The 23,221-nt window shown below is 40.2% G+C and overlaps 1 protein-coding gene across 9 annotated transcripts in view; it reads right to left on the bottom strand.

The window, feature by feature from the left end:
- LOC135113812 (GTP-binding protein 10-like) overlaps positions 1 to 18,701 on the bottom strand; it is a 107,497-nt gene extending 88,796 nt beyond the window's left edge. For 3 of the 9 annotated variants that reach the window (XM_064029428.1, XM_064029430.1, XM_064029431.1), the window contains exon 1: positions 18,262 to 18,699. The gene's annotated coding sequence lies outside the window, so the exon portion shown is untranslated. Of the gene's footprint in view, positions 1 to 18,261 lie in introns of all 9 variants that reach the window. The other 6 variants (XM_064029435.1, XM_064029432.1, XM_064029434.1 and 3 more) reach the window with 4 other exon arrangements.
- Positions 18,702 to 23,221: the final 4,520 nt, after the last annotated feature.

Below are 23,221 nucleotides of genomic sequence, written 5' to 3' on the forward strand. Positions count from 1 at the left end.
CCATCACCACCATCATCACCACCGCTATCACCACCACCACCAGCACTGCCTGCCCCTCCAGTCCTCCATTCTGTTCCGCCACCATCACGTTCATTACACATTCTGTCTCCACAATATCATCATCACGAAATACCACGAGAGAGAGAGAGAGAGAGAGAGAGAGAGAGAGAGAGAGAGAGAGAGAGAGAGAGAGAGAGAGAGAGAGAGAGTGTATGTGGCATTATGTTATCACTCCTCACTACACACATACAAACACACACATTCACATACACACACTGATAACACTATTCCCTCAGCCCCGTGAACTGCTGTCATACCATCGGCAAAACAACACTATGAAGTGTGTGTTTTGTTTTTCTACATCTCCCTTTTATCGCGAGTGGTGAGCGGCGCGCCACACGAAGCATATGAAGCAGGGTTCGCGAAACAGCACAAGGCTCGGGGAAAACACTGCGGCCAGCTTTCAGGCGATTCTATGAAGCTTCCTTTGTCTCGACGCTGTTCAGAGGACCAGGGAGTGAGTGATGTGCTGTATCCTGGCGTGCGTGATGCGTCGAGACTTGTTTGTGAGGCAGGAAAGTGTGGGATGTATATTCTATGAAGATTTATATAGAGTACTGCATGTTGCACTATAATCTTTAGGCATCGACCTGTGTCTGTGAGGGAAGAGAGTGTGAGAGGTGCAGTATATGACGAACATGTTGTGTACGATTGGTATGATGTCTTACACTGTTACTCGTAATCCTATGAAGTCTTAACAAAAAAAAGGTGCTTGCGAATTATGTATCAAGAGGTGCATATTACCAATGTCTTGTTGAAGTATAGTATATGATGATGTGAATACGAATATCATGATTATTAAAAATTGCTATACTTTATCATTATTGTTCATGTGTTATACGGTGTTCCTCATGATGCAGTGAATGTTTATGTGGGAGTGAAAGGATGAATGACTGTAATAAAGTGCAATGCATCAATGTGTGTATTATGAAGTCTTACATATCATTATGAGGTACTGCATGTTATATTTTGGTGTTTATTAGCGAGGAGGGTGTTGTGTGAGGAATGGAATGAAGATGTGTGTTATGCGTGTCATGAATCGAGTGATGCATTTCATGAAGACATGAAGAGAGCACCGAAATGTGGTTTTGTTATCTTTTATACAGAATAATACACGAGACTGCGTATATGAGTGTTATTCATATCTGAGAATGAGAATACTGTTGTTGTTGTTGTTGTTGTTATTGTTGTTGTTGTTGTTGTTGTTGTTGTTGTTGTTGCTGCTGCTGTTGTTTTTGTTCTTGCAGTTGTTCAATTTATGTGATAATTAAAAGCAAAATGCGTGAATGAAAATATTGAGAGCGACTGCGACTAACATTATAAATATTTTCTTTCGTTTTTTTTTTCGTGTGTCTCCGAAATAGAGATGAAAGAAGGCTGCTCAAACATACGCACATACTTGTATCGGAAAAAAAATCCTGTGGTGAAATGAGGCTGAGACATACATACATACATACATACATACATACATACATACATACATACATACATACAAGCAGATCGAAACAAATAGGTGTAGAGATTGGGAGACAGAGGGACAGTCAGACATAGGCAGATAAATAAAGTTGAAGATAAGGGAGAAAGAACACACACACACACACACACACACACACACACACACACACACACACACACACACACACACACACAGAGAGAGAGAGAGAGAGAGAGAGAGAGAGAGAGAGAGAGAGAGAGAGAGAGAGAGAGAGAGAGAGAGAGAGAGAGAGAGAGAGAGAGAGAGAGAGAGAGAGAGGAAACGCTGAGACAAATAGACAAGAATCTAAAAGCCTCACACACACACACACACACACACACACACACACACACACACAGGTAGATACGCTCCAGGAAAAGAGGGAAACAAGAGACGAAGGAGGCAGGTACGAGACAAGAGCACATCAAGTATTGCAGGGGAAGGTGTGGGCGAGGAGCACGGAGGCAAAGTTACCTCACCTGTCATCGATAGAAGAGAGAGAGAGAGAGAGAGAGAGAGAGAGAGAGAGAGAGAGAGAGAGAGAGAGAGAGAGAGAGAGAGAGAGAGAGAGAGAGAGAGAGAGAGATTCAAGCAAAGAAGTACATATCTTAATAAAAATAACTATGAATAAATAACAAAGTACAAATAATGAAAAAAATGAAAGAAAACGTTAATGGGATTGAAAACAGACAGGAATCGTGACTAAAAAATAATAAATAAATAGAAATAAAGACAAAAATACACACAGAGAGGAATAGACACACATAATCAATAAAGAAAATAAGAAAACAAAACCAATAAGAATAATAGTGAAAGACAATTAGACAGACAGACAGACAGACAGACAGACAGACAGACAGACAGACAGAGGAGAGCAGACACATAATCGGTACTGAAAAGAAAAAGGAACAAAAAGGAAAGATTAATCAATGAGAATATAATGAAGAAAGACAAACAGACACACAAACAAACTCATTTCATTCCCCCGCGTCAGATCTTTAAAGACACTCATCCATCTCCCTGATGACCGTAAGCATGAGTGATGGGGAAGTGAAGTCAAGTGAAATGAGGTATATTTAGATCAAAATGTCTGAAAATAGTTCTTGATTTTATTATATTCAGTACGTGGTGGTGGTGGTGGTGGTGGTGGTGGTGGTGTGGTGGTGGTGGTGGTGGTGGTGGTAGTAAGAGATACGAAATGTTGGACTAGATGGAAATAATGTGAGATACCAAAGCTAGATTCTTCTATTTCACTTCCATAGAAATTAAAAAAAAAAAACGAACATATTTAAATAATACGAAATGTTATAGTAGAACAGAATAATGTCAAAGAACAATACCCGAGTCTTTATCTGTTTGTCTGTCTCCTACACAAATAATAATAGCGAGGAATTAGGGGCAGCAGGAAGTATTACACTGCATCATAATTACTGCACTCAACAATTCTGGATCCTATTGTTTATCTTCAATACAGACAAAGAGAAGAGAACTATAGGAGGTCGGCAGGGATACCAGAGTTACAGGAAAGACAAGGAAGAGGCGAGGGGTGACGAGAAGAGTCATAAGGCATACAGGGAAAACAGGAAAGACGAAGGGTGAGGACAGAACTCTTACAATACAAAGGAAAATGTGAGACGAGAACTGAAAAAAAAAAAAAGATGAAGGAAGACAAGGACAACAGAGACAATAGAGGTAATAGGAACAAGGCCACATGATTTGCAAGACAAGAGAAGACAAGAGGCGACGAGAGAAGAGGAGGCCACCAGGGTTACATGAAAAAGGGAAAAGAAGACGAGACAAAATAAACATGAGGGATCAGGATAGGAAATGATAAAAGGCTAATAACCAAAGAAAGGTCAAAAGGACAGCAATGTTACAAAAGAAATAAGTGGAATATGGAAGGGGAAACAGAGACAGCAATGTTAAAAGGGGAGAGATAGAACGGTTCAAGAGGAAGACAAGGGAAACACGAGGGGAAAAGGACACCAGGTAACAAGGAAAACAAGGCAAATGGCAAGGGGAAACAGGGGAAGCAATGTTAAAAGGGGGTAAGAAAAAGGCACAAAAATAACAAGGTTGCAAAGGGTAGGGAAGGAAGACGAGACAACAGTGTAAGGGGAAACAAGGGATAAACAAGGGAAACAGGCCATTAAAACTACAAGCAAGGAAAAAAAATTAATACAATAAGGCAAGATAAGTGGAAATAACGGGAAAACAAGGGTAGATAAGGAGATAGGGACAGTGTTAAGAGGGGAGAGGGGAGGGTAAGGCGCAGACTGCAAGGTGAACAAGCGAGTTACAAGGGGAGGGGGAGATAAGGGTTGGCAAAGAGGACAGTGCATGAGGGTTGAAAGATAAACAAAGGGAAACAAGAGGAAATAAGGGAGATACGTTATGAAGTTTACAAAGGAGAAAAGAGGAAACCAGGGAAAGGAAAACAAGAGCAGGAAATTTACAAGGTACATAAACAAGAGGAATCAAGGAAGATTACATAGGAAGTCTGCAAAGGAAACAGGGAGAAACAAAGGAAAACAAAGTGAGACAAGGTTAAATAATGCAGGCTGTGGAAAAATAGTAAGGAAAGACACAAATAGGAAAAAGCGAGGTAGGGTTTAGTGGCAAGTTAGGGCAGTGGAAAAGAAAAGGAAGAGAAGGGTGACGAGAGAAGATAGAGGGAGATTTAAGGAGAAGGTGACGGTCTCAAAAGGCAGGGAGGTCACCAGATGAAGGCAAGAAATATTCAGTACAAAACAAAGAAAAATAAAGGAAAAAAAGTAGGAAGAGATCAGGGAGAAGGTGAGAGTAACAAAGGAAACAGATGAAAGCACCACATGAAAACAAGATAAAAGAAAACAGTTCAAAATAATTACAAGGGGAGACTATTCTATCTATTTCTATATAACAGGCTGGCAATCAAACACGAGGCGGCCCAGACAAAAAGCAGCACACACACACACACACACACACACACACACACACACACACACACACACACACACACACACACACTCTTAGTCCTTAGCCCTTGGTGGAGAAGAAAATTTAAGGGAAAACAAGGGTGAGGAGAAATTCAGATTCAGGTTTTAGGAACAGGGCAGGGTTACGAAGGACACAAGGCAGGTAGGCAGGTGTGATCAGTGTGAATATTATTTACCTGGTGGATCCACGTAATGCGCAGGTTAATTAGACGAGAGACGATAATGACCCAATCCCAAATTCGATTAAACGCAGGACTTGTACAAATTCACCTTCATTAACGAGGCATTTGCCATGAATTACACTGATCACACCCGCGGCTTCCAGTGAAGGCACGGTAAAGACATAAAAGATTGGTAAATAAATAGATAAATAAGTAAATGTAAATAATTATGTCCACGTGTGTGAAACGTTATCACTGAACCTTATCCCTAAAAAAGCTACTACTACTACTACTACTACTACTACTACTACTACTACTACTACTACTACTTCGACTTCTACAACTAATAATAATAAAAATAATAATAATACGACTATTACTATTGCTACGACGACGACGACGATTACTACTCCTATTACTTATAACAACAACAACAACAACAACAACAACAACAACAACAACAACAACAACAACAACAATAATAGTAATAATAATAACAAAAGGAAGGAAAGGGACGTAAAACTTAACCAACATTCTAGATTTCTGCAGACAAAAACAATTCAATTCCACATCTCTTAAAGGAAGAAAAGAAGAGGAAGAAAAAAACTTAGGCACCGTCAGTATTCCTCCCAACAAAAACACTTCAAACAAATTCATCTCGTTGTTGCTGTTGTTTCATGTGAAAGTGATTACCTTCTGGCTAAAAGGAAAACAAATATGAAGGGCAAGTGAGAGAAAAAAGCACAACAAAAAATCCTACCAATAAAATAAGTTACAACAATTTCACGTTTCTAATAACACGTTTGTCTAGTTTTTCCATTTGTTGTTTTTGTTGTTGTTGTTGTTGTTGTTGCTACTGTTGTTGTTGTTGTCATATGAAAGAAGCTAAATGAAAGAAACAATAGCGATCAGATTTGTGTAAAACCTTTTTTTTTTTATGATGAATGTGGAATGCAAGAATGAACATTGAAAACTAAATACAATAATAATAATAATAATAATAATAATAATAATAATAATAATAATAATAATAATAATAATAATAATAATAACAGCAACAGCACCAGATCAATAAAAACATTGTGATGCAGAAAGTTACACACTAGACCGACTTCTGGAAACAGCGAGACAAACCGACAGACGGACAAACAAATACTGATAACTGCAAGAAATAGATGATAAAAAAACAAATTCCGCGATAACACGAGACAGACAGACAGACAGACAGACAGACAGACAGACAGACATAGAAAAACAGACAGACGTAAACACACACACACACACACACACACACACACACACACACACACACACACACACACACACACACACACACACACACACACACACAGAGAGAGAGAGAGAGAGAGAGAGAGAGAGAGAGAGAGAGAGAGAGAGAGAGAGAGAGAGAGAGAGAGAGAGAGAGAGAGAGAGAGAGAGAGAGAGAGAGAGAGAGAGAGAGAGAGACTCGTAAACAAACCCACATAAATATACAAGTTTTCTTTTCTATAAATAAATAAAAAGGCGATAGAGCAAAGCATACAAAAAGTGAGACAGACAAACACAAACAAACAAACAGACAACAACAGAAAATACAAGTGTTTCTCTTTTATTATTTATCTTATCGACGACAACATATATGACAAGCTTTCCTCTACTTTTTATTTATTTATTTTTTTTATTTATTTTCATTTGTATCGTTATTTCCGTTACTTCTAAGATATACAAGTTTTTTTCTTCGTATTTCTTGTTCATTTACTCAATTTTTTTTCTATTTTTTTCTATTTATTTTATCTACAACACATACACACAAGCTTTCTATTTTTTCTTCCTTTGTTCATATTTTCTTCATCACAATTTCTCTTATCGGCAACATGCGTTATCTACACTTCATTTATTTACTTTATATTTTCTTCTTTTTTTTTTTTTAATCTTTCATTGACACCAACGACAAATCCCACGTCCTTCCATGTTCCCTTCACTAACAGAACGAACAACAAAGGTAAACAAGAAGGTGTAGATACAGTTTTCCAATAACGTCTCTACAACACTTCCCAGAGAGAGAGAGAGAGAGAGAGAGAGAGAGAGAGAGAGAGAGAGAGAGAGAGAGAGAGAGAGAGAGAGAGAGAGAGAGATGAGGACATAATTATGCTACTGCCCCTACACTCTCTCTCTCTCTCTCTCTCTCTCTCTCTCTCTCTCTCTCTCTCTCTCTCTCTCTCTCTCTCTCTCTCACCATTCAGCGCCCTTCCCGCAATGCTCTGGTAATCCTTCTTCAGTTGCAAGCTCACTCACACACACACACACACACACACACACACACACACACACACACACACACATAAACACACAATCTCTTACAATACTCTTCATTATTCATATCCAATCACCATCACCATCACCACTAACTACATAACTACCCCTCCCCCTACACACACACACACACACACACACACACACACACACGTACCTTCCCCATTTTCATTCAGTATTCACGTACTGCATGGCACGTGTCACCGATCAATACACGATGGGGATGAAGGAGTGAAAGAAGAGAAGGGAAAAACAGAGAAAGTGAGGGAGGTAGGAAAAAAAAAAGACCGATGATGGTAAATGACTAGGGTAGAGAGAGAGAGAGAGAGAGAGAGAGAGAGAGAGAGAGAGAGAGAGAGAGAGAGAGAGAGAGAGAGAGAGAGAGAGAGAGAGAGAGAGAGAGAGAGAGAGAGAGACGTAGTAAGGAGTAAATGGGAAAAAAAGATAGGATGAAAAGAGGAACAGAGGAAGGGGAAGATAAAAGGGAAGATAGGAGAGCGATAAGGAGGGAAGGGGGAAAGGTGAGAGGGGAGTGAGAGAACGTGAGGGGAAGGGAGAGGAGAAGGGAGAAAAACAATAACAGGAAAGCGAAACAGGAGACAGAAGAAATTTGGATAGCTGGGTGAGGAGAAAGAGGGGAACTGGATGGGAAGAGGAAAGATGTGAGGAAAAGGGAGAAGAAAAGAAGAGGGGAGGAAGAGGAAGAAGAAACTTGGAGGGTTGGATAAAAGTAGAAGCAAAGAGAGAGAGAAGAGGAGAGAAGAGGAGGGGAGGGAGAGGAAAAGAGGGAGATAATAGGAGAGGAAGGAAAAAACAAAGAGAGAGAGAGAGAGAGAGAGAGAGAGAGAGAGAGAGAGAGAGAGAGAGAGAGAGAGAGAGAGAGAGAGAGAGAGAGAGAGAGAGAGAGAGAGAGAGGAGTCAGGTAAGAAAACTTGAATAAAAAAAAAGCAGCATTAATTTAGAACCTTACATTATTAATAACTTACACCTCTATCCAATAAACACTAAATATATTACCTGCGAAAACACTTAACACCACATCATAATTTCGAGTCTTTAATTACAACATAAGACAGACAAGACCGGGATTGGAGGGAGGATCGGCCACGCGAACTCGTAAACTCCCGGATTAAATCTCACCGTAGGAGGCGATTAGAGGATCGTTCAAACTCCCAAGGCTTTCACGGCTGGAGGGAGAAAGAGACGCGATGTACCTACCAGGGCCATCACCCGTGTTCAGAAATACTGCTCTCTCAACGTGACTGTTTTCAAAGGTAAGAGAGGTAATTAGCAGGGTTCTCAAAAGTGTTTCCGATGTCAATAATGTAAAAATCTTGTTCATCTATCACTAAAACCTTGAAAAAACATCTTCAAATATCCGCGTCACTTCAATTACTAACTTTTGAAAATAATTACCGGGTTTTCAAGTGTGTTTCCCGAGTTAATAACATGAATATTTTGTTCACCTATCAGCAAAACCTTTAAAAAACATCTTTTAAAAACCCGCGTCACTTTAACTACACCCTTTTAAAAACAATTTGTCGGGTTCTCAAGTGTGTTTCTCCATTCAATAATGCAAAATTCTTGTTAATCTGTCACTAGAACCATAAAGATATCCTTAGAGACACGCTTCACTTCAAACAAAGCCTTCTGAAAGTAGTCGACGTGCAGGCAGAAGTGTTTCAGAATATGGACCTAAGACTTAAGGGATCGTTCGGGATTCCGGGGGCTATGAGAGCTGGAGGGAGGTTGAGGGCCGCGATGGAGCACGAGGCATCAGGAAGGATGATCTTCACTCAGAAAGTCGTCACACTCTTACAGTCTCGCTGGTTTAAGTGTTGTAGTGCAATGTTATAGGAAGGTACAAGTGCTGTTTTTAATTTTTCGAAGCCAAGGATCAGTTTCTTCTACGACTGAAAAAAGTATATACCACAAAATAAACAAAAGAAAAGAAATAAAGTAAAAAATGAGAAAGAAAAGAGACATTAAAAGAAAGAAAAAACAAAACATACTGGTATAAATGTCCAATATAACATACGTAGACACAAACGTAAATAAACAAACAAATAAATAAACAAGCAGGAAATGGAGCGTTACTTAAGTACTAAGCACACAACTTTCCTTAACCACCTAATTAGTTTTCCCTTGCCCATTCACTCAACTACTTAATCTCCATTCACAGTCCTCCCTCAGAGACGTAAATTACTCCTACTATGCCATTCCTAACTCAGCCTTCGTGCATTACTTTCATTATTCACCTCCACATATTCCTAGCGTCTTTCCTTTACTTGTATTTACCTTCATAAATGTTGTGTTTTACCTGCTCCATGTTCGTCCACTTACTTCTCTACTTTCTTTTAAAAACTCGCTATTTGCTCATTCAATTATGCATCATTCTGTTGCTAATTTGCTCTGCACTGGCTGCCTCATGCATGACAAAGAACTGTATTTTTGTAACCGTTCTCTCAAAAGGATTGGATTTGAAACTATACAAATTAATAGCCATGATTAATCTTTACAATCAATGGTGTTAATTTCTTCAGCTTTCTTTGTATCACTTGAACAATAAAACTAACTTAAAAAGTACCAAAAGCTTTTTCTGGCTGACTCACTATTTTGTAATTTTGTTCACTCATAATGACTGTTTTAAAGAAACCGATCAAGCGAATTATCGGTTTAGTTTTCTTATTCATGGTCTAGAATTACTCAGACACTTTTCTCCTGTTAATAGAACCATAAAACATCATTGAAAAAAAAAAACATAGCTTTTTATTTGAACCCGCTGAAAGGAATTTAAACAAGGCAGCGAAACACTTCACCCTGCAGGAGCCAAAAAAAGACAAACAAAAAAATATATAAGCTTCGTTGAGAGAGAGAGAGAGAGAGAGAGAGAGAGAGAGAGAGAGAAGAGAGAGAGGAGAGAGAGGAGAGAGAGACAGAGAGAGAGAGAGAGAGAGAGAGAGAGAGAAAGCAAAGTACCACATCCAAAAAGACAATTTCGAATCCAATTATCAACTGTCGAGATTCAGCAACAAATAGGAGGAGGAAAAAGACAAACAGAAACACGAAAACTTGATTATGACACTCGTGCATCTCAGAAGGAAGAGATTACGGACACAATACCAAACTTAAGACACGAGTTTAAGAGATTATTGTCGCAACTCAAGGGAAAAAAAAAAACACAAAACCAGAAAGCTGCACAACAAACATTAAATCTCTCACAATGAAGCCAAGCAGATCCCGTAAGCACCATCAATTCCTGTACCTCACCATCTTACATCCCTGACACTCACTAAGCCAGTATTCGCGTAAAGGAAGCAAGCACAAGCCTTCTCTATGCAGTGCTACGTCCCTCACCTCACTAACGCACAGTATTCACGTAAAGAAGAGCTCGTGTTGATATTGATCAGTACCACACAGCACCCAACACTGAGCGGCGTCACACAATACATCATATCATACGGGGCTTCTCTCTCTCTCTCTCTCTCTCTCTCTCTCTCTCTCTCTCTCTCTCTCTCTCTCTCTCTCTCTCTCTCTCTCTCTGTTTTTTTCTTTTCTTCCTTTTTATCGTTTGATCTTTTCAGTCTTCTCGTGTTCTCCCTTTTTTTCTTCTTTTGTTTCTCCCTCTCTTTTTATCTCTCACTCTTTCCTTTTTCCTTCATCTTTCCTTATTTTTTTTAAAGAATTTCCACTTTTTTTCTTCACCTCTTTAGAATTTTAACCTTTTTCTTCACCTGATCTTTTTTCTTACTCTCTTTAGTGTCATACCCCTCCCTCTCTCTCACTCCCCTCCTCTCACAAAGGTGGTATTCGTATCAGCTTATTCTCTCGCACTTAATATACTTGCCGCCAAGTTCTTTACTCTATGAAATTTTCAGTCACCAATAATCTCGCTGCCAATCACTGCCTTCCAATATCGAGGCACATTATCCCTCCTTACTCCGCCAAGCCTCGCTAAGTCTAGCCGAGTCTCCCCATTTACTTGTTACGTTTTCTTCAGCTCGTGTGGTTATCTGCTGCCGCTTCTTTCTCCGTTTTCTTTTTCGATGTCTCGTTTTCTTGACACTTTTGTTGCTATTGTTGTTGTTGTTGTTGTTTTCTTATGTCCCTTTCTTCTTGTCACGTTTTTCTTGTTGCTCCTCTCTCTCTCTCTCTCTCTCTCTCTCTCTCTCTCTCTCTCTCTCTCTCTCTCTCTCTCTCTCGTCTAGTTCTCAATTCTTTCTTGTCTCTTTGTTCTTTCTTCCTCTCTTTTTCTTTTCTTTTCTTTTCTTTTCTTTCTTTTCTCCTTTTTCCTCCTCTTTTCTTTCTTTTTTTTACTCCTCTTTCTTCTAGTCTTATTCTTGACTTTTTTCCTCAGTTTCTTTTTTTGTTTAGTTTCCTCTTCCCCACTTTTTTCTTTATATCCTTGTTATCTCCGTTTTCTTTTCCGACATCTGATTCCCGTCTCTCATCTTTAGTTTTTCCCTTTTATTTATTTATTTTTTTTTTTTATTACTAGCTTACCTTTTTTTTTTTTTCCCGAGATCTCGTTTTCCCCTGTCACTTTTTTCCTCTTTTTTCCCTTTACCAAGTCGGTTTCTTCCAGTCTTTTTTGCCTCTCTCTCTCTCTCTCTCTCTCTCTCTCTCTCTCTCTCTCTCTCTCTCTCTCTCTCTCTCGTTATCAGGTACGATTTCTTTCTCCATATGTGGTTTTCTTTTCCTATCACACGATTTCACCTGATCGTTAAATTTTCCAGTCTTTTCTTCTTATCACTCTTCATTATTTGCTGTTGCTTTTCCTAAGATCTTACCCTAACGTTTTTTTTTTCTTTTCATCTCTGAACTTTTTTTCATCATTATGTAATTTTGCCTGTCGTACATTTTCTTGTTTTTCTGTCATTAGAAACTTGTATGTACTTTTTTCTTTTTTCTTTTTTTTTTCCTTTAACGAGTAACTTTTCTTTCAATTTTGTTTCGTGTTTTTCTGTTGTTATTTTTTTCTTTTCTTTCTCTCCTCTTGTAGGTAATTTATTTTTTCGATCTTTTCCCTTTTCGCGTCTTTTTTTTTCCTGTAATTTCGTTTCCTTATTTTTTTCCCTCGTCGCTTATATATCTCGTGTTTTGATGTAGTCCTAATTTACTTTCTTTATTTTCCCCTTCAGAGCCTTTTTTCACCCTTTTGACTTTCCTTTTGCTGGAATTTCGCTTCTTTTCTTTCTTTCCTTCTTTTTTTCCTTCTTTCATGTTTTCCTTAACAGGATTTGGCTTCTTCTTTGTTGCTTTTTTTTTCTTATCATCTTTTCCCAGTAATAAAATAATCTCGTTCTTTTTTCTCATTCTGCCTTTTTTTTTTATCAGTATTTCGTTTTTTTTTCCTTCTTTTCTTTCCTTATCATGGTTAATATTTTTTTTTCGAAACCTCACCTTTTTTTTTCTTCGGAGATTTCTTTTCTGGAATTGCGTTTTTTTTTTTATCTGTGTCTAGTAAGTTTTCTTCCTTGATGTCTGGTCTTCTACCTCTCCTTTTTTTTTTCCTTAGAAGCATTTTTTTTTTTTTTCGTCGGATTCCATTTTCTCTTTCCATCTCCTGGTTATCAACTTTTTTCTTCTCTCTCTTTTGGAATAGAAATGTCTTGCTTATTTATTTATCTATTTTTTTTTTGTCGCTTTTTACTCCGGCATGTTTCCATTTTTTAGTCTTTTTCACTGGAATTCTATTTTCTTCTTTTTTTACTTTCAAGTCTAGTTTTTTTTTTTTAGCCGACTTTCTTTTCGTGGAGTTAAATTGTATCATTCTTTCTTTCTCCCTTTACATCCGTTTACCTACGTTTTCCTCTTCTCGAGATCTAATTTTACTTTTCTACTGCACTTTCCTTCTCCAATCTAATTTTCCCTTTGTAGTCTTTTTATTCTGCTATTCACTTGTGTTTAGTTTTCAGTTTTATACATGACTTTTTCTTCACCGAATCACCACAATTTCCTCCACAGTATCTAGTCATTTTCTGCTGAGATTCTCTTCACATTTACACTTTCCACTGAGTATTATTTGAAATTTTAGCCATTACAATATTCAACGTTCTGTTTTTCAGCATTAAGAGCAGCATCCTTCACTTTATACACCAAGAACAACAGTATTTCAGTTTATGATTCAAGGCACGTTAACATTTTCTATATTTCAAAGAACATCCATCTGTAACATCCTCTGAACATTCAATAACACACTTATCCTTCAAAAATATCACTTAAGTTTGCACACTGGTACTTTCCATACATTGTTGAGTCTATGGAGGCATTCACCAACACTTTACCATCAGGAACACCGAAAATATACATAGCACGTATCCATTTTATATATAATGTCTGAGTTTTAAAGGCACATTTTCATTTTCCATACTTTAAGTTAAAATCCACGGCAGCAGCCTTTAACATTTCACTATTACAAATATAGTTTACATCCCGGAAATACACAAATACTACATAAAAATAAATCAAAACACAAAAACCACCAACAAAGAACACAAAGAACAACACATCCACTCTCCAACAACAACCAGCAGCAAAATCACACGAGTAACAAAGTATAACAGTCTACCCATAGCGTGTTTATCAAAGTACGGTACGGTACATATAACCACAGCGTGTTTCACCCCCCCCTCCCCCATTCCCCCAAGCAAGGCAAGCCCAGCACTCCCCGCCCCGTGACAGCACTAACATCATAAGCAGCACTCGCCCAGCCCCGTCCGCCCCGAGGCTCACGTCAAAATTAACTCCCTGCCAACACTATTTTTTATCTCCCACACCCTAGACTCTTCAATTTGTCATCGGTCACGCCGCGCCGCTGCTCCCTTTCACGCAAATACCTCACGGGGGAAAAATTATCATCAAAACATAGCGCACTTTTCACGAGGCGGAGTCTATTAAGTGCGTGTGTATGTGGTGGTGGTGGTGGTGGTGGTGGTGGTGGTGGTGGTTTAGTAACATGTCCACTCTAGACGTAGATAATGGCAAATTTTAAGTGTGATACAATTTTTACACATTATTTCATAGTAGTAGTAGTAGTAGTAGTAGTAGTAGTAGTAGTAGTTGAAAAGAAGAGAAAAAGAAGAACAAGAATAAGATCAAGAACAGGATCAAAAAAGGATGAGGACGAAGAAAAGACAGGAGCCGAACAACAACAATAGCTGGAGAAAAATAACGAGGACAACAAGAAAGTAAATAAAAGTATGCATTACTACACACACACGCACCTCCCAGCTGTGTAATGAAGTGTGGTGTTGTGCTGTGCAGTGTACGCCTTGCATGTCCCTGCGTAGTTTGTTGGCCAAATTTATATCGTGCGTGTATGACTAATACGTTTGAGTTTGATGTGTATGTGTGTATTTATGAGGTAATGTATAGGTGTGTGTGTGTGTGTGTGTGTGTGTGTGTGTGTGTGTGTGTGTGTGTGTGTGTGGTGTCAATCTATCAATGTATTTATCTATCTACCTGTGCGCGCATGTGTGTGTGTGTGTGTGTGTGTGTGTGTTATTACTAGCCTTTGCGTAACTTAATTAATTTCAGATTCACTCAGCACAAATCCGGACTTCTCTTCTCTCCTTCTCTTTTCCTCTTTCTTTCTTTCTTTCTCACTCTCACTCTCACTTTCTTCCCCACTTCGTTAACTTCATTTCCACTTCTTTCCCTTCAACTCGAACACATAACTTTCCTTCCTTCAACATTGCACTTTTTACCCACCACACCACACCTCCTCTTTCCTTCCCTCCACCCGCAAACCCAGCACCGTTTTTTTTCAGATTTCCTTTCACACCCGCAAAGTTTATCCCAGGTAGGAAGAGAGGAAAAAGTAGCGGCAGCATTCTTCACAAAGTTTGCACCTCGTAACGTCGCGGTCATTTCCCTGGCACGGTCGCTAATGGTAAGGAACAACCTCCTGTTAAGCCCCAACACAAGGGAACTGGCGATCATACGTTGTGTTTTCCCAGCATGAGGTGCCTTTTGTATCCCTAGCGAGAGAGTGAGTGAGGGAGGCAATGCACGTTACACTGGAAGTACTATAGTCTGCTAACACACACACACAAGAAGGTAAGAATTGAGAGATAGTGAGATAGGTTAATGATTATGACGGATATTAATTCTAGAAGTTATGCCTTTACTTGTATGTAGGAAAGCGGTTGCCATATTTTTCTCTCGAGGGAAATTGCTTAGAGAAATGCTTATAACCGTTTAGGAACATTTTTTTTTTCTAAGAGTTAAATATACATAACGGCACTGGTATTATAATATCATAACCTACGAAACACACACACACACACACACACACACACACACACACACACACACACACACACACACACACACAAGCAGGTAAGAACAAACGTGACAGCACAGTAACGATTAAGAAAGTAATCACCTTAAGAAATAAACGCCTGTATATTGGAAAGCTGTTTGATATCTTTTTTTTTATCGATTTCTTGCTACCTTTCCTTCCTTTTCCTTCTGCAAGTCTCTACCACAATTCAGAGCAGTCTGCCAGCACCCTCACGGAACTAACTTGAGACCGTGTATTGACTGAACTAAATTACCTCTTCAAATTATATCATCTTTCTATTGGTTAGTTATAGACACTACAACTAACTTTGAATAGAAAGAATCATATCTTTTCTCTAAAAATATTTTGCTACATTATTGCCCCGTGTAATGATTGAGCTAAGTTACCTCTAAAAGTTATACCACGTTTCTATAGCTTAATTTTTGGGACTCCGTTACTTAAATGTAAGCAACCCTTAACATCTTCGTCTGTAAAAACAACATGCTACATTTGCTATATTTAATTTATTACACCGCGTGTTTATTAAACTAAATAACCATGAAATCATAGCATCTTCCTTTGAATTAACTGTAGGTAAACTCTGGAGCTCCCTTCCTGCTTCAGTATTTTCTCCTTCCTATGACTTGAGATCTTTCAAGAGGGAGGCTTCAAGACACTTATCCTGTAATTTTTGACTACCGCTTTTGATTCTGTTCGGAGATCGGCACTTCAGTAGGCCTTTTTCTTTATTACAGTTTTGTTGCCCTTGGCCGGTGCCCCTCCTACATAAAAAAAAAAAAGTAACTCAAAATAAAACAAAGTTCGCATCTCAGTTTGTAAAAATAAAGTTTAGCTATATTTGTTACATTTCATTCATTACACAGCGTAGTGGTTAAACTAAATAACTCCATGAGATTATAGCATCTTCCTCAGGGTTAACCATAGGCACTGCAAGCAACTCAAAATAAAACAAACCTCACATTTTCGCTTGTAAAATCTACCTTGCTACATTCGCTGTACTTCATTCATTGCAGTGTGCCAGCACACAAAGAGCTTATAACAAGGGAGAGTGCTTAATGGCTCGCGTTCTTAAACGCTTTGTTCTCTCATCAGAACTATTATCAAAGGCCACACAGATAATTGGTCGGGTTTTCATGCGTGTTTTCCCATTGAAGATGCATGGTCATTAATACTCTATCCCTAAAATCATTAATAACCTTTGAAAACTACAGTAACTTCGACTTGAGCCTGTTAATTGCAAGAATAAGACGAAAGGTTTAAGAATAAAGTTCATTGGTTGAGAAAAAAAATCACCCTTGTAACCTTTGTAATATGTTTAGATGTGTTAAAAGTTATTTTGCTTTGCTTGTTTTCTCACCAGAACCTTTATCAAAGACCAGACTCAGGTCGGGTTTTCATGCGTGTCTTCTCATTGATGATGCGCTGTCCTTGATAAATACCTCTGAAAACCTCACTCATTTCCACTACTGTCTATTAAAAATAGAGATACGATGTAGGATTACACACACACACACACACACACACACACACACATGAAGCAAGACTTAGTAACCACTCACTTAAATATTGTGTCAAAAAATGTTGGCCCTTTTTCAGTCTTGCCAAAAAGAGTTGGGATTTTTTTCTCAAAAAAAAAACGTAACATTTTTCAGTCTGCTTAAAAATACAGAGCATTTTCAGTGCATCTAAAAAACTGTTAGCCTTTTTAGCTTCCAGGTTTCAAGGTTACTTCAATATCTTCTGCTTCAACAATTTCCTGGAGGTAAGAACAAGCGAGACTAAGGATTGCAACAAGAAACAGTTCCAGAAATCATAGGTACTCGCGTGTTCCAGAAACTCAACATTTTCTTATGTGCTAGTTCTATAATTCCAATACAGTCTAACACACGCACAATGGTGGAGGCATAAACAGGCGAGACCGTGGTGATTGTGTAACCAGCTCAGGACACTGTATCTCTGTAAAAACGCTTAACACTTGCTTTCCTTTGAGTTATTTCAAAAGTCTAACACACACACACACACACACACACACACACTCACACACACAAACGTGCAACTAAGGCAAACTGAAATAACGCATGTAAACGTAAAATAATTAATGTCTACATGAAGCCCGCATCGTGGTAACTCAGTAACTCCTGGTAGACTGAGAGAGACAACCCAGTGAGTAATAACGAAAGTGACTATTGTGATAGATGTGTCGGTAAATCACTGCTGGTAGACTGACAGACGCGACCCACCAACTAATAACTAAGGTGAGTATTGTGATAACTGAGTAACTAACTGCGGACAGACAGACGCAGCCCAATAATAACTAATATGACGTGACGTGGCCGAAGTGCTGCATCACACTAAAAGATTAACAAAGTATACCACGTCTTCCCTACAGTGGCGGCACCATTACGAAACTACACCTGTCTGTCTCACTTGGGAGGTCAACTACGATAAATCAATATGTAACTATGCATAGATATTGACCTTTACATTACCGTGCCTACCATTTCCATCACAAATCCCTCTTAATGATACCTTACAATCATCATTTTAGTTCATTTTTCCTTTTGTTTTTAATCTGCTTTCATTTTTCAGTTGCAAATCGCTAGCTCTGGAGGGAAGGTAGAGGAGGAGGAGGAGGAGGAGGCAGAGATAAACTGGTGATTTACAACAGAAACGTCAAACAGATTAATTGAAAGCGCATCGGCTGGCTGTTAGCTTTTGAAAATATAAAAGAAAAATAGTTTTGTTTGCCGAGGTGCTTCCAACAAACATCAAAATTTGAAGAAAAAAATGAAAAATGAGTCAAAAAATAAACGCCAATATCTTTGCAATTGTTATCTACTCAGTAAATTAGGTGTGACAATTACAGTTACAAATATAATCCCACAGGAGAGGCAGTGCGTATCAGCCTCGCCCGCCAGTAGCAGCCCGGGCCGAGAGCCGCCCTGCGTTCACCTGTGCTGTACTCACCTGCCTTGGTGGCGGCGGCGAGGGCTGCGTGAGCGATGAGCAGCAGTATGTGCAGCGCGGCCCCCATCACCACAGGGGCCTGCCAGCACCTGGAGGCAGCACTACGCGATCACAAGACACTCACAGGTGGTTGTCGCCAAACTAATGTTCGCTTGTACTAAAACTCCCATTCATGTATCAACTCTGCAACATTCCCCGCCACACTAATCTCGGTAAAAACATGGAGTACTATTTCAGTAGTAATCAACTGCACTGCATTAACTTTTTTCAAAAACTATAAGGGCGAAGCTACATAGTTACAAGTCTACAAGTCGGTCCTCTGAACTTCCTCGGGCGGGGGAAGTGGCGAGCCGCGCACACAATCACCCGTCACTCGCTCAGTGCCACTGAGCGTCAACTCTCTCCGTGACCTGTTAGCGCCGCGCAGCGTGCCAACGTGTCGCGCTGGATCACAGCCATCAAGAGGCAACTAACTGATATATAGTACCACAAATATAATCTTTTAAGACGCGGTAAGAAACGATTTGAGTATTATAAAACGAGGAGCGCCAAGGGAAGCCTGTATAGGGAAGAATAAGCCCGGCAGAACTCGCACTGCGTCATACGCCTGGCTGTGCCGCCGAGCCCAGAAGAATCATGCGTGGTGCCGATTTTCGGTTCAGGATTGCCATGCCTTATAAACCTTCGGGATTCAGTATTGTTTTGTTACACCGGAAAAATGTTACTGATCAACAAGAGCAAGGAGACGACCCAGAACCCTGACAAGAAAAAGTATCGTGAACCATTATCAACTGCAGACGCGATTCTTGGCTCAAACACTGACCGAAAGGAACTTCACCTCGCTATCCTCCTCCTGTTAGTCAATTTTCACCCTCTTCTTGACGAGAGCTTAATGTAAGCCCTTTGCCTCAAGCTACATTACCACCTGTTTACTGGCGATGTCTGGCGAGGCAGGGAGAGAAGGTTAAGACAGCAGAGAATGACTGAAAGAACAGAAGGACGAGGAGAGGAGTTACAGTGAGGTGAAGCTTCAAACTGCCCTTTCGATACCGCGTTCTAAATAATGCCTCACCCTGCCAGTCTCCGCATCGACCTTGAACGCCCTGACAGGAGACGCTCATGCCACCCACACTTGGATGTCATCGCTATCACTAAACTCTACCTTAATTAAACACGTGTCCATCTTATACTATTAGCATTATGAATTAGTAAAGGAGTAGCAAACATCACTACCAATCTTTCATAACCCTACCCTGCGTATCACTGTATCACTACCCATCCCTTCCTGAACTCCACCATACGTACATTTCCCCTCTCCTTTACTATCAACATTATGAAGGGACCGCTGAGGAAAAGATGCCGCCGCTAGGCAGTCCCGGGGCAGCGCAGGGCAGGAATGGTTCACCCTGCCCCTCCCGCAGCGAGGCGAGGCGAGGCTGAGAGGTGCAGTGAGTCAACAATGAACTTCATCAGCTTTAATGATGGTGATGGCGGAGGGTTGGTGGTGGTGGTGGAAGCGGAGGTGGAGGTGGAGCGGTTGTTGAGCGACGGCAGCTCTCCATTGGTGGTGCTTTATCCTTCTTTAAATTTGGCTGTGAGTGGCGGAGGCTCAGCGCCGCTCACTCGTGTCTGACTTTTGATCTTCCAGCGGGTGACGGGGCTCGGGACTGCGAGAGGCCGTCCTTCAGCAGCGAGCGGGGGATTGCGGGGCTCTGGCGACTGACGACGAGCGAAGACTTCATTAGATTGCGTGCGTGTCGCCAAACGGAGGGATTGTGTGTGGGGAGGGAGGTGATGGCAGGAAGGCACGCCGGTTTTCACCACGACAGCTCAAGAACCACCAGGAAGATAATTCTATTGGATATATTTACTCTGTTTTACATCATATGGTTTGGCTTAAGTGTTTGTTCTGCACCGTCACTCAGATCAGGGTCCATATTTTGAAACACGCGGGCGCTGGACCTCCAGTACATTCACACTGCTTTACTTGAAGCTATACGGGCTTCTGAGGATGTTTTTTTTTTTTTCTTTTTATGGTTCTAATGACAGATTAACATAATTTCTACATTCTTGGGAGCCCGACTAGTCTCTGTGGCATTTGAAAGTAGTCGTTTCTGAACACGGGACCTACGAAATAACATTTCGGGGTGTAGCCTTTGCAACAGTTTTCTTTTATTCCTTTAAGTCTATTTTCTTGTTTGTGTGTGTGTGTGTGTGTGTGTGTGTGTGTGTGTGTGTGTGTGTGTGTGTGTGTGTGTGTGTGTGTGTGTGTGTGTGCGTGTGTGTGTGTGTGTTGGGTGTAGCCTTTGCAACAGTTTTCTTTTATTCCTTTAAGTCTATTTTCTTGTGTGTGTGTGTGTGTGTGTGTGTGTGAGGGAGGGGAATCTCGTTCAATGTCTCTGAATGTAGTAGTACTGAAGCAGTGCTCGGAAACTGGTTACGTAGACAAACACTGAACCACCGAACCACTTCCGCTCTTCCAGGGTAGAGTGAATACTTGTGCAGCCATTTGTCTTGGGCACATATTTTTAACCGCTTTTCTTCTCCCATAAGGAATATTCTCAAAGACTATATATATAACTTGTCAGATTCATGGGTCTCCTTTATCCAATACTGACGCAGAATCCTTGTTCAACTACCACTAGACTCATGAAAACACCCTTGAGCATACATAACAATGGTGTCTGCTACAGCTTGTCAACACAAGACGCCGCAATGTTTGGATATGCTGTTTTCTTTTTCTCTGTGTTTTTCTGACCTATAACGATTCTACAGACACACTGCACTGCGCTGAAATTTTGACTGTAACCCCCATAAGCTTTGTTCCGTAACCTCATTTTCACCTATACAGTATGTAAATGTTTTCTTTTCCTTCAGTATCACGTATGCAGCCAGCACACACACACACACACACACACACACACACACACACACAGCAGTGCAATCGTTCGTCGCCGTTGTGTCTGTACGGGAGCCAAACACCTCTTGCTCTCTAGTCACCTCGCACTGACTGATATAACTTGTAGTGCGATAGTTCCCTGTAGACACCCTGCCCCATATTTTGAAACACTTTACTCCCTCATCAGGACTGTTTTCAGTGTCTGTATAGAAACGAAACATTTCTCTAGTACTATGGTCACCTCCGACTGACTGACATAACTTGTAGTGCGATAGTTTCGAGTAGACGCCCCGCCTCAGCTGGGTCACTGATAAGTTCGCAGCACCCCCTGATCTTGTGCCCAACGCCTCACTGGGAGTAATTACCGTTTTGGCAGGTGTCTCCTGCCTCATCCTATTTAGTGAGCTCACTGACAGGCTGCTCACCCTCTTACGGTCAGCAAATCGGAATATACATAAAATTCCTAAGATTAGTAACCAATATAGAAAAACTAATGGTTCAAGCTTGACAAAGTTAGATTCAACAAGGAGATATGAAGAAACTGGTTCTCAGATACTGACAGATGATTGGAATGGAATCAGTACTCAGACTGTTGGCGCCGAGTCAAAATGAAGCTTTAAAAGATTATATACAACACGATCACTGACAGCTAGAAGTTTAGGAAAGTTTTTGGAAAAGGATCATAGATGGATATAGATAAATAAGTACTATAAAGAGACTGCTACGTGTAAGCTCTGTGTGGTTACAAACACCTGCTTACTCTTATATTCTGATGTTCTTATCAAGTAAAGCAGCTTTCAGAGTACACTGTGGACGGATAGGCGCCGAGTACCCGACCAGGGATGATCACAGAGGGAGATGACGCTCAATACACACACGTCACAAGACTGTCACTCCGGCACGGAAAAGGAAAGACAAAGTAGAGGTGCTGTCAGGATGAAGGACAGTAAAAGGGCATTATGGCAGGCAGTCTGTACTACACACTCTAATAACGCAATGGTATGTGATGATTGAGTCCAGGGTTTTGCTTCAGTTTGGAACAACACACGTCACGTCGTCAGAATATTGTCCACAGCAAAATAATGCTGCCAAATAATGCTGGCTGACTGATGGGACCAAAACAGTATGGCAAACTTACTATAACCTTGCCTTCTCCCTCGCCCGGGCAGATTCAGAGGAAATTAAGATGTACAGTGAGCAAAATTAAAACAGACGCACGTATATACGCCGCTCTGAAGCTTAACTGATGAAGGTACGAAAGTTTAGCAAGTACGGACTAGAAAGTTTAAAGTTTAACTGATAGATGATGATAAGCTAAATGATGGAGATTGAGAAGCTTACAGTACTAAGTGACGATTGGAACATTTAACTAGTGGAGGCTGAGACTAAAATTAATACTTAACTAGTACTAATAATACAAGATAGCCAGAGATATTTACTTCCTCCTATATTTGGAGGTAACTCATTAACAGCAATTAAAGCAGAGCGTATTCTGCATGAAGTCAGGTAATAGCTGAAAAGAACACAGTATTTTTCTATGATAAAGTTTCTGCAAATTTACACAGTGATTGATCAGTGGCTGAGTGAAAAATCTAATTGCAAAAAACTCAGTAACTAAAAGCTATGAAGGGATTCGAACTCACACCAAGGGAGTTCGTAGACCAAAAGGAACAGAGCAACAGGACACAAAGCTTGACATTGATCCTTAACATGACACACTGATGGACTAACACCCAGACAGGCTGACAGACAGACAGGCAGGCAGATATAAAGGTCACCTTTCAAATTATTGTGAGACGTTGCCTGAATACAGCAGCTTTTAAAGGCAATCAGATCCAGTTGTAACCTTTATTTCCTCACCTTTCTCCTCAGATATGCTAAAGCTGCCAGCCGTGATGCCGAGCAGATCTCCAACACGCAGGTCTTCATGTTCACTCTGTTTTTTCATCCAGTAATGATCATCATCCTACATTCACCCTGTTGGAGGTAGGTGAAGGGAACACGACCTGAGAAATGTGTACTTTATTCCTGACTAGTCTCGCAGTAGCTTTTTCAGAGGAC

The sequence above is a fragment of the Scylla paramamosain genome, chromosome 26, assembly GCF_035594125.1.
Source record: "Scylla paramamosain isolate STU-SP2022 chromosome 26, ASM3559412v1, whole genome shotgun sequence".
In the NCBI taxonomy this organism is placed as follows: Eukaryota; Metazoa; Arthropoda; class Malacostraca; order Decapoda; family Portunidae; genus Scylla; species Scylla paramamosain.